The 12,167-nt window shown below is 46.6% G+C and overlaps 2 long non-coding RNA genes across 2 annotated transcripts in view; one reads left to right on the forward strand and one right to left on the reverse strand.

Moving 5' to 3' along the window:
* The window catches only part of LOC147027688 (uncharacterized), a 36,725-nt gene extending 34,341 nt beyond the window's left edge, over window positions 1-2,384 (reverse strand). Inside the window, exon 1 of the long non-coding RNA XR_015057183.1 lies at window positions 2,297-2,384. This is a non-coding gene — a long non-coding RNA (uncharacterized LOC147027688). The remainder of the gene's footprint in view (window positions 1-2,296) is intronic.
* A 107-nt stretch (window positions 2,385-2,491) lies between these two features.
* The window catches only part of LOC147027689 (uncharacterized), a 53,332-nt gene continuing 43,656 nt past the window's right edge, over window positions 2,492-12,167 (forward strand). The window contains exon 1 of the long non-coding RNA XR_015057185.1: window positions 2,492-2,627. This is a non-coding gene — a long non-coding RNA (uncharacterized LOC147027689). The remainder of the gene's footprint in view (window positions 2,628-12,167) is intronic.

Genomic DNA, 12,167 nt, shown 5'->3' on the forward strand with positions numbered 1-12,167 from the left:
GGTTAGAGCTCGGTGGAAAGAATACTTTGAAACGCTGGTAAATGAGAGGAATGAAGTGGAAGAGCTGATTGAAACACCACCAGTGGAAGGACCAGTCGAAATGGTAACAATGCAGGAGGTCAGCGAAGCCATCAGGAAAATTTAGAAGAACAAAGCAGCGGGACCATCCGAAGTAACCATCAAAATGATCAAAGCACTCGGACACCATGGAGTCCGTTGGGCCCACTGGATCCTCAAGAACATCTGGATAATGGGGAATATGCCAGAAGACTGGAGAGAAAGTGTACTGGTTTCAATCTACAAACAAAAAGGAGATGTGCTCGATTGTGGGAACTACAGGGGAATCGAACTCACGAAGCAGATGCTGAAGATCACCGAAAGGATTCTGGACAAGAAAATCAGAGAAGTCACGAACATTGATCAAATGCAGTTTGGCGTTCGACTTAAACGGGGCACTACTGATGCTATTTTCATCTTCAGACAACTGCAAGAGAAGCATCTGGAAAAGAACAAGCGACTCTACCATGCGTTCGTTGACTTGTAAAAGGCATACGACAGAATCCCCCGGGAGTTGGTCTACTGAAGTTTACGCAAGAAAGGAGTACCTGAACACTTGATAAACATCATCTGGAACACCTACAACCAAACTACAACCAAGGTCAAAACAGTACACGGAATGACGGAGAGCTTCAAAGTCGAGGTTGGCCTTCATCAAGAGTCAGCACTAAGTCCGTTATTGTTTGTCACCATCTTGGACGTCATCAGCCAAGAATGCCGAACCGGCCTTCTCTGGGAAATGCTGTTTGCAAACGACTTGGCAATCATGGCAAAAACGGAGAAAGATCTGCAAAACCAACTTCAAAATTGGCAGGGAAGTCTGGAACAAAAAGGAATGAAGATGAATGTGAAAAAGACAGTATCAATGACCAGCGGGAAGAGTAAGACCAAGAGAAAAATCAACATCAAGGATACAGGGGGAGCAACCTTGAGCCAAGTAGAGTACTTTGTGTACCTGGGAAGTACTGTGGATAGCAATGGAGGCAGTGAGAAGGCTGTGAGGGATAGAGTGAAGGTGGGCTGGAAGAAATGGAGGGAGGTCACTGGTGTAACATATGACAAGAAGTTACCATCGAAACTGAGGATTAAGGTATACAAGACAGTCATCAGACCAGTGCTTCTGTACGGAGCTGAAACGTGGGCATTGAAGAAGAAGGAAGAGCGACTACTAATGAGAACAGAAATGAGAATGTTGAGGTGGATTATGGGCATCAGTCTAAGAGAAAAGAAAACGAACACGAGCATCAAGGAAATGGCAGGAGTGGTTGGGATTGAGGAGAAGGCGAGAGAGGCAAGGTTGAGGTGGTTTGGACATGTGAAACGGAGAGGGGAAGAGGAACCATCAAGGAGTGCATTGGAATTGAATGTACCTGGAAGAAGGAAAAAGGGAAGACAAGCGAAAAGATGGATGGACTGTGTAAAAGAAGACATGAAACACCGTGGAATGAAGGAGGAATGGGCCCCAGATCAGTTGATGTGGATGAAGGCTGCTCGTTGGGATGGAGGTGACCCCAGCTAAATGGGAAAAGTCGACGAAGAAGAAGATTAAGTATCCTCAAAAGGGGAGTTTTAATTCACCCAAACACCCAATTTTCACTCTTGCACTTTCTTGGAGTTCCCTTCGTATGCATGCAAAATTTCAGACTGCTCGCTTTCATGGTTTTGGAGTTATGGAGGACACACACACACACACACGCACACGCACACGCACACGCACACGCACACGCACACGCACACGCACACGCACACGCACACACACACACACACACACACACACACACACACACACACACACTGACACACCCACTGATACAAAGTTGTGGGACAAAAGAGAACACGCACTAACATTTATGAGTCCAGCTTAAATACAGCTAAGCGAAACCCTGGGTGGGGCGTTGGCTATCTCACAATGAATTAATGGGATTCAACATCCCGTCTATTTATTATGTACAAGCTATGCCCAACCAATGAAGGAAAAGAGACAATTGTGCAGGTTTGAAAGTTTACCAAGATAAAGGCACGCATTTACAGTCACAATAGTCACAAGACATGTTCTGGCCTTTTGAAACGCACAAGAACAGCTTACCCCGAGCACAGAAGATCCACGAACACACTCTTAATTATCTAAGGATGTAATCATATATATGTATGTATCATATATATATATATATATATATATATATATATATATATATATATATATATATATATCGGGGCTTGGTATTGACCAATTGCTCACCCTATGCAAACGGGGCTTGTGTTGGTCCAAAGTGCAGGGAAGGGAAAAGGGGAAATGTGAGTGATGTGTCGGGAATGTCGTGTGAACGTGGATGCTGCGCCAAAGGATTGCATGCTGCTGCTATTCGCCCTCAAGAACCCCTTTTGTTCGCTTGGTGTCAGTGCAACTTGTCCAGATGGATCGGCAGGTTCGCCCAACAGCCCCTGGTTCAGCAAACAGGAACGGCTTGGCAGATATGAATGGCTTGACAGACAGACAGCAGATGCTCAGCAGTTTCGTCAGATGGCCGTGACTCCTTCACTTGCTCGCCTTTTATTGAGCCTGCAATGAGGTTTGGCAAAGGTTCATGAGGCAACCTCTTATCCGCTCATGTGGCATGTCCATTGGCCCAGTGGGTCGGCTCAACCGTGTATGCGTGCTCGAGCCATGCCCCGTGAGCACAGCATTCATGTTTCTGTCAGTAGTGGTGTTGGCCTTTCTGTTTGTTTTTACTGTCTGTCCATCCGTCACGCTATCCCCTCCTAAACAGTTTTGCAGAAATTCACCAAACTTAGGAGTGTCATTTAAGCCGCTGTCACACCTTGGCGATTTAGCCAGCGTATACCGATTGATGAAAAATTTGTCGAAAACGCTGGCACACGTCGAATACGTTATGGGTACGTTTTGTATACGTTAAGAGCACGCTGAAAAACACTGCCATACGTCGTAGTACGCTGGCTTTAAACGTTGTACTTTTGGGTTGTCCTCCAATTTTTCCATAGTTGAAATTTTCCAACGTATGCCGGCGTATGACTCACACGTTCCGCTACGCTGGCCATAAGTTGTAGGCACGTTATGCGATCGTTGACACATGTTGGCACACGTTACTTATAAGTTACTCATAAGTCGAAACACGTCGAGGTAATGTTTAGCGAACCCGAAACTTATTTCTAGCCTATGAGTAACGTTTTGTAAGCACGTTACATGAACGTTGTTCACACTTCGCAACACGTTACTTGAAAGTTCCTCATACGTCGAAACACGTCAAAGTATTTTTGAGGGTACCCGTGACTTATTTATAACCTATGAGTAACGTGCTTGGGAATTATTTGTAAAGCATGTCCTACGCACAAATACGTATGTAGACATATTTGACGTCTTCAGGACGACCACAGAACTTACTGAACGCGTTTCTAACTTACAGATACCGTATAATGGCGTATTGGCAGCGATTAGGGGAATTGGAATATAAAAAGGGCCTTCGCAGGAGGAACCCGTCTTTTTTTAGACTTCGTGGTGAGTACATGTCCATGTCATTCCGAGAGATGGAGGATACGGCAAGGCTGAGACGACAATACCTACCTGTCCTCGAACATCAACATGACCTCATCGAGTTGACACTGCACCAGTTGTGTGCCAATAGAGCCGGGAGAAGAAGACGTGAAAGGAGGAGAAGGAACTGGGTCAGACCATAGATCGGGAGGCGACACCATTACGGCATATATGACCAGCTCATGGTGGAACTCCGGAACGAGGACCATGCATCCTTCACCAACTTCCTGCGAATGCCCCCAGCGATGTTTGACGAGCTGCTAGCCAGAGTGGGTCCAAGGATAACCAAGCAGTACACCTTCTACAGGGATCCGCTTGAGTCTGGCATGAGGCTGGCACTGAGCCTGCTGCTGTTGGTGCCGTGACTGCAGTATTGTGGAAGTGATTTAACTCGTTCAATGAAAACGATTTCAATTCCCGAGCAGCAGCGTCCAAAAACAATAGGCGAGTGACAGACATTTATTAAAAGTGAAGTTGCAGCCTATGAATAGAAAACCTCACGTAATCGTCGACGATACGCTGCCACGCGATGCATACGTTAGACCAGGGGTCGGGAACGTTTTTGACTCAGAGAGCCATGAAAGCAAAATATTTGGAAATCTATTTCAGTGAGAGACATATAATATATTTTAAGACTGAATTCAACTAAATGTGAGTATAATAAGCCTCTGAATTTATTCTTTTAAATAATGTTGTTATAATACTCACCATTAATGGGACTCCTGGTGCTGCATGGATTTGCTGATGGCTTTGTAGTCTGGTTGGTACTTGGTGAGGTTAAGCTTCATGCAAGCGTTGAGGCTTTTTTTTTTTTTTTTTTTTTTTTTTTTTTTTTGTATACCTTGGTCGAGGCTCGTATGAGAGCTAACACACAACTCACAGCAAGGAGGCATGAGACAAGAGGGGCGGGAGTGGAAGGGACAAAACATTGGGGAACAGACACAGGTGAACTGTGGAAGGATGGGGAAGGATGGGGATGGGACGGGGAACATGGCGAGGGGAAGATGGACATTAAAGGGACTTTCAGGAAGGAAAGCAGGAGAATTGAAGGAAGTGGGCTTGGGTGGATTATCGGGGGTAGAAAAGATCGAGGATTTGGATGGGGGAAGATAAGAGGTGGTGGTGAACAGCTGTTTTGAAAGCCTGGAGGGAAGAATGGGAAAGAATAGAGTGAGGAAGTTTATTCCAAAGGCGGGAAAAAGAGGAATGAAAGAGTGAAGATGAGCAGTGATTCGTGATTTTGGTAGTTTTACCAGAAGGGGTTGTTGGCGGACCTTGAGCGACCTGTGGAAATGTGGTTGGGACAAATCACAGAGAGAGCAGGGGGGCAAGGCTGGAGAGGAGTCGGTAGAAGACAGAAAGACCACCGACCAACCTGCGGTGATTGAGTGAGAGGCCCAAAGACTCAGCTTCATTGCGGGAGATGCCAATGATCTTAAAAGCCCTGGTTTCGACAGCGTGAAGTCGAGAAAGGTGGGAGGCAGGAGCACCAGCCCAGAGGGGAGAGCAGTACTCCATCAGGCTACGGACAAAAGCTTTGTAAGTGGTCAGGAGCTCAAGAGGGCCGAGGAAGGACTTTGCACGACGGAGGATTCCCAGTCGGCGACTGGCTTTTGAGGCAAGGTTGGAAATGTGACTTTCCCAGGAAAGGTCATGGCAGATAGTGAGACCCAGAAGCTTGAAAGAAAAGACTTCTTCCAGAGGATTGTTGAGAAAGTGGATGGGGGGTTTTGTAAACGGTCCTTTCGAAGAGACATAGTGAGAGTGTGAGATTTGTCTGGATTGAAAGACATGTTCCACGTGTTGGACCAGTTTGTGATTTTATCCAGATCTGCAGTGAGCGAAGAAGCTGCTGCTTGCCGGTCTGAGGGATGACAGATGGTACGGCAGAGGGTGGAGTCATCGGCAAAGAGAAATAGAGGATTTTCCAGAGAGTCCGAGAGATCATTGATGAAAACCAGAAAAAGAACAGGGCCCAGAACGCTACCTTGAGGAACTCCAGCCTGCACAGGAAGAGGGGATGAAAGAACTCCATTTAGGGCCACACGTTGACTGCGACAGGAGAGGAAGTCTGCGAGCCATGAGTGGAGATGGCCTTGAATACCATGGGAAGAGAGTTTGGTGAGTAGGGCAGGGTGCCAGACTGTGTCAAAAGCACGTGATATGTCCAGGGATACGGCTCGGATTTCCTGTCTGGCATTGAGGACCTCCATCCATTGATGGGAGAGCAGAAGCAGCATATCTAGGGTAGAGTGACCTGGTCTGAAACCAAATTGATGATTGGAAATCAAGCCATTGGAGAAGAGGAAGGATTTCATGTCTGAAGCGATGATGGATTCCATAACCTTGCTGATGATTGGGAGAAGGCTGATTGGTCTATAGTTACAGGGATCTGTTTTTGCACCTTTTTTATGCAGGGCAGTGATGTTAGCAGATTTCCAAGCAGATGGCAGATGACCTTGGGAAAATGAGTGGGTGAATAGAACAGAGAGAGGGTGAGCAAGAGCAGAAGAGCAGGCTTTGAGGACACGTGGGCTGATGCCGTCTGGACCGGTTGCAGAATCTGACTCGAGGTTTGAAAGCAAGCTCTCCACCTTGTCAGGAGAAAAGGATACAGAGTCCAGGGACAGTTGGGTGCGACTGGGTAAAGTGGGTAGAGATAGTGATGGGTTTGGGACACAAGATTTAGCTGCAAACACCGAGTTTAGACATTCAGCTTTATCACGTGTGGAATCAGCAGTGCGGCCATTTGAGGTAAGGGAGGGGATGGAGGGGGAACATACACCAGAAACAGATTTGATTAAACGCCACCAGGATTTTGAGGAGGGAGAGAGGTTTGAGAGTTCAGACTTGAGATGAGAAAGATGTTGTTTTCTGGCTCTCCTGAGGGTAGCTACACACTTGTTCCGAGCTTTGTGGAAAGAACTGAGATTGCCCTCAGTTGGGTTTGCTTTCCATGAGGCAAAGGCAAGTTGTTTCAGGACAACTGCCTCGCCACAAGCTTCAGTAAACCAAGGGCGGGAGGAAGGGTAAGACAACTGAACACGAGAGGGGATAAATCTGTGCATGAGGGAGAGCAAGTTTCTTTGAAAGAATTCCCAGGATGAGTTGATGTTTAAGAAAGTAGTAATAGGAGACCAGTCTGTAAGTTTGATGGCTGCTCGGAGACCCTGCCAGTCGGCTTGAGTGAAATGCCAGACTCGACGGCGGTGAGGTGGTTCTCTGATAACAGCCAGAGAGATGTCCACTTTAACAAGGACGTGGTCAGAAGAACCAATTGGAGCGAAGGAAGAGCAGCAGATATTGTCAGGGAAATTTGTCAAAATCAGATCCAGAAGAGATGGAGTACCATTGGTTGAGATCCGGGTCGGGAAGTTGACCGATTGAGTCAGTCCCAATGAGTCACAGAAAGCTTTTGCTGATGTCCCATGGCAGGTGAGAGAGGTACCCACACCTAGCCAACTGGCGTGATGACAATTGAAGTCGCCACATAAGAGGAAGAGAGAGTTTGGATGAGAAGATAGAAGATGGTCCATGTTTTCGGAGAGTGAGGTGTAGATGGAGTCATCACTGTTCGGTGGACGGTACAGTACACATATAAACATGAGGTGGGAGTGGAGGGGAAGCCGAAGCCAGAGGTATTCCTGGGGGTGTGGGGAGTGAGAGCAGTGCAGGGAGAGTGAGGAATAGAGTCTTTGATGAAGAGAGCAACACCTCCACCAGGACGAGGCTCAGGTCTGTCATACCGTAAGAGGGAGTAACCAGGGAGAGATACTTGGGAGTCAGACACGTCTTGGGAGAGGAAAGTTTCTGTTAGGCAGATAATGTCTGGTTTGTCAGTGGCAACCTGCATGGAAAGATCTGAAAGGTTTGAGCGAAGGCCCCGGATATTTGAGGTCCACACTTTTAATGAAGAGGTAGGGGAGGAGGCTTTGGGTGCAGGAGGTGGAGGGGGCGGGGGAGGGTAGGACGAGGGATGAGGGGTAGGTAAGGAGGGTTGCTGAAGGAGTGTGGGGTATTGCAGAATAGCGAGGGGAGGGGGCCGAATGAGGAGGAGAAAAGGCTCTGTGGTGCTGGGAGAGAGGGGGGACAAGAGACAAGGAAGATGGCAGTTGAGTATTTGAGGAGGTGGAGTGAAGAGATGGAGGTGAGAGGGCAGTGGAGGGAGGCAGGTTGGTGGATGAGAGGGGGGCAACTTAGAGAAGGAAGAGTGAGGGGGATGAAAGGTGGGAGAAAGGTAAGGGGGAATTTTTGAAAGAGGTGAGAGGGAGGCTTGGAGGGAGAAGAGTGGGATGGTTGCTTTGAGAGTGAGAGTGAGGGGTGAGGGGGTGAGTTGGCACTGAAGTTGGAAAAAAGAATGGTTGATGGAAAGCGTGCAACCATGGCAAACTGTGGTTTTTAAAAGTTTTAGGTCAGAGATGCGATTTAACACAATTCTTGATGGATGCATTGAAGGCGAATTCAGAGCAAGGAGAGAAGAAGCGCTGTAATAGTTGGATTTTTAGGCAAGGAATGAAGGAGAGGTCGAAATGAAAGCAGTCTGTTGAAATAGCAGAAGAGTAGTGCATTGTGAAACAGTAAAGAGTACCACATGTGTGAGAGAGGAAGATGAAGCATCATAAGATCGTTTTTGTTGTTAATATTAATGTATGAGAGAGTTCAACAGATTAGGTCATGGAAATGTAAAAAAAAAAAAAAAAGAAATCGAGGAAGATGAGGAGGAAGTTAAGAGGAAGAAGAAGTAGCAGAATCGGGAGAAGGTGAGCGTGTTGTTGTTGTTGTTGTTGTTGGGTATATATATATATATATATATATATATATATATATATATATATATATATATATATATATATATTTTATTTTTATTTTTTTTGAGATAAGAAAGAGATTAGTTGGGAGAATGGGGGATGTTTGGAAAGTGGGGAGGATGAAAATTGAAGGTAATGGGGAGGATAGAAATTGAAGGTAATGGGGAGAAAAAACAAACAGACAAACAAAAAAAAACGATCGAACACCAAGTGGAACCGGTAGGCCTCAAGCCTAGGACTAGGCCTCAAACACCAGGTAAGAACGTCGACATAAATACTCACAAAATAGCACGATTTTTGAAACAAAACCGAACTAGGAACACACATTAACATGTAGGTGAGAAAATTAAACAGTTAAAACGGGACAAATAACAACCGGAACTTAACTTTGAGAATGTCAGCAGGGAGCCCCGAAGGAGACCTCTTGCCGCTCAAAACCGGAACCGGAAGTTGCAACCTGCATGGAAAGATCTGAAAGGTTTGAGCGAAGGCCCCGGATATTTGAGGTCCACACTTTTAATGAAGAGGTAGGGGAGGAGGCTTTGGGTGCAGGAGGTGGAGGGGGCGGGGGAGGGTAGGACGAGGGACGAGGGGGGGAGGTAAGGAGGGTTGCTGAAGGAGTGTGGGGTATTGCAGAATAGCGAGGGGAGGGGGCCGAATGAGGAGGAGAAAAGGCTCTGTGGTGCTGGGAGAGAGGGGGGACAAGAGACAAGGAAGATGGCAGTTGAGTATTTGAGGAGGTGGAGTGAAGAGATGGAGGTGAGAGGGCAGTGGAGGGAGGCAGGTTGGTGGATGAGAGGGTCGGCAACGGCTTTCATCCGTTAGACGTGATCGTAGGTTGGACTTGATGTTTTTAAGATGTGAGAATGACTGCTCACATGCATACGTAGATCCAAACAAGGTCAATACAGCAATACTCACACGCTGCAGTGTGAGGTATGTGACAGGAAGCGCGTTCCAAGTTTTGATAATCAGCTGGTCTTCGGGTTGAAGTTTTTTCATTTCTTTGCACATGCGCTTGCTCGCCAACTCCGCTTTCTGTCGTGCGATTATTTCCAAATCTTCATTCAGTGACTTGAACTTATTCACCCACATGTCTGAGGCCTTCAGGTCAGCCACTTCTGCTTCAAAATCTCTGACGGAGACACCAGGAATGTAACTCAGGTCGGCTGTGTTCAGTGAACACTCGTTTGGATGGGTGATGAACTTAAAAAGACGAGTGTGCTCACGAAATTCTCCAAAGCGTGCTTTGAATGACTGTAGGAGACTGGATGTGAAGCCAGCTAACTGGTGGAGATCAAAGTTTTGAGTGGGCTCACTTGCTGTGCATGCATCTTTAAATTGTCTCAGTTTTTCAAAATGTAGTAAACGACCTGTTTCAAGATCCATGATAAAGAGCTCCAGCTTGTTTTCAAAAGCAAACACAGCTTGTTGAAGGGATAACACTGTATTTCCAATGCCTTGCATTTTCACGTTGAGCTGGTTCAGATGTTCAGTCATATTCACGAGATAGTAAAACTTGAGGAGCCACTCAGTTTCGGCTAGCTCAGGATGCTCAATCCCTTTCATTTCAAGGAAAGTCCGGATTTCGTTCAGGCAAGCCGCAAAACGGCTAAGCACCTTCCCTCTTGACAACCAATGCACATTGCTGTGCAAAAGCAGACCGTGATAGTTATTTCCAACTTCATCCAGCAGTGTTTTAAACTGGCGACCATTTAAGGCTCGGGCAACAATAAAGTTGATCACACGAATGACCAGCGACATCACTTCGCCAAGCTGCCCATCACACATCTGAGCACAAAGTGCCTCCTGGTGTAGAATGCAATGGAAACTTAGGATGGGTCTATTTTCATGTTCACGGAGAAGCGCCACAAATCCTTTGTTTTGCCCCACCATACACGGAGCACCATCAGTACACATTGAGATAAGTTTATCCATTCGTAGATTTTTTTCTTGAGCGAACTCCATGAAAGACTTGAATAAATACTCACCTCTTGTGGACCCTTTTATTGGCAGAACAGCAAGACTTTCTTCGCGCAGTGTATCACCAGCAGCATATCTTGCAATCACACTGAACTGCGACAAATGGCTTACGTCTGTTGACTCATCCAAAGCCAGGGAAAAGAACGGCGCTGTATTTATGTCCTTCACTTGCGTTTCCTCCACTTGGTTTGCCATCATGATGGTATGATCATGAACAGCTCTTGCCTACAGAGGCATGTCTTGTATCCGTTTGATTATCTTGTCTTTGTTCGGAAGATCATCAAAAAGTTCATTGGCTTCATCCAGCATGAACGTTTTAGCATCCTCACCATCTGTGAATGGTTTTCCGTTCCTCACTATTGCTAAAGATCCAGCAAAGCGAGCGGAATTACAGTCACCTTGCCGGGTCCATACGCGGAGTTGCTGCTGGCTGGCTTGCACCCTGCTCAGTAGCTCTTGGCACGCTTTCTTTCTGATGTCTCCCGCAGGGTATTTTGATGCAAAGGTTGCATGGCGCGTGTCGAAGTGCCGCTTTATATTCGACCGTTTCATCGATGCAATTTTGTCATTGCAAATTAGACACACCACAGAACCTGCTCTCTCCACAAAGGTGAATTCTTCGGCCCATTCGTCCTGAAATGTACGATACTCCTCATCTTTTTTTCTTTTTGCCATCTTCTTCGTCGAAGGATTAGCTTTGAGCAAGTGAGAGAGAGAGAGGGAGATGTTGACCCAACTGAGGCTAGGCAAATAGTGAGTCTGGCTGGCCTGCACACGGGCTTATATACTCGAGAGGTGCGGCGCGGCCGGCCGACTCTGGGATGCTGTCGCCTCAGCGGTGGCACGTGATTGGTCGAGATGAATTCCGCGACGCGTGTCGGCGGCGGCACGTCATTAGAGGAACCGAAATCACGAGTCGCCTCGGCCGCATGACTGAACGAAACAAAAACCGCTTCAGCCAATTCGGAGGCGTTTTTTCTTCTCTCCTTCTGCCAAGTTCAGCCCTGCACGTGAATGAAGCACAACACCATTCAAACTACGGGTAAAGCTTCTGCGAGAAATATTGGGTTTTCAAAGTTTCAAGCTCCAATTTTATCTGCGAGCCAGATGTAATCATCAAAAGAGCCACACCTGACTCGCGAGCCACATGTTCCCGAACCCTGCGTTAGACTATCGTTGGGCATAGGTTGTGGACGCCTAAAACACGCTAATCAATCATTGGTATAACTTATCTAAAAGTTATCGAAGCATTCTGTGTTCATTAGTAGTGAGATGAAAGCGAGGGAAAAACCTTCAGAGTGTAGGCTTTATTCCATTTGAATGAAGCCGCTTCTACGGGCACATCAGAGGATACAGGTGCAGCAAGGAGTACAAATGTAGCAATGTATACATGTGCAGTAGATCACCGCAAAATAAATCAGCAATTAGCGCGGATTCCGGTATACTCTCAATTCTTACCATTCAACGAGCACCAAGTGGACTGCCGCCGTAAATGACAATGCCCCATGGACAATCCCCCCGACCGCGCGGAATCTTGGCTTTATCTATCCCGTGCACGAGCCGCGCGACATGTGATCACGCGTCACGACCTTCAATTCACCACAACTAGTACATTATGCTTTTGTCCAAGTCGTTTTGAATACTTTAAAAACTGAAACAAAAAATAGTTCATTGTGGGAATGAGAAAAAAAAATTAGCCGAAAAGAACATTGAACAATGGTGCAAAGTAGTCTCCTATTTGTGGACGCAACGAGGATCCATCATCACCT

This window comes from Eptatretus burgeri, chromosome 4 (assembly GCF_056783735.1).
Source record: "Eptatretus burgeri isolate ZD-2024b chromosome 4, Ebu_testis_v1, whole genome shotgun sequence".
NCBI classification, from domain to species: Eukaryota; Metazoa; Chordata; class Myxini; order Myxiniformes; family Myxinidae; genus Eptatretus; species Eptatretus burgeri.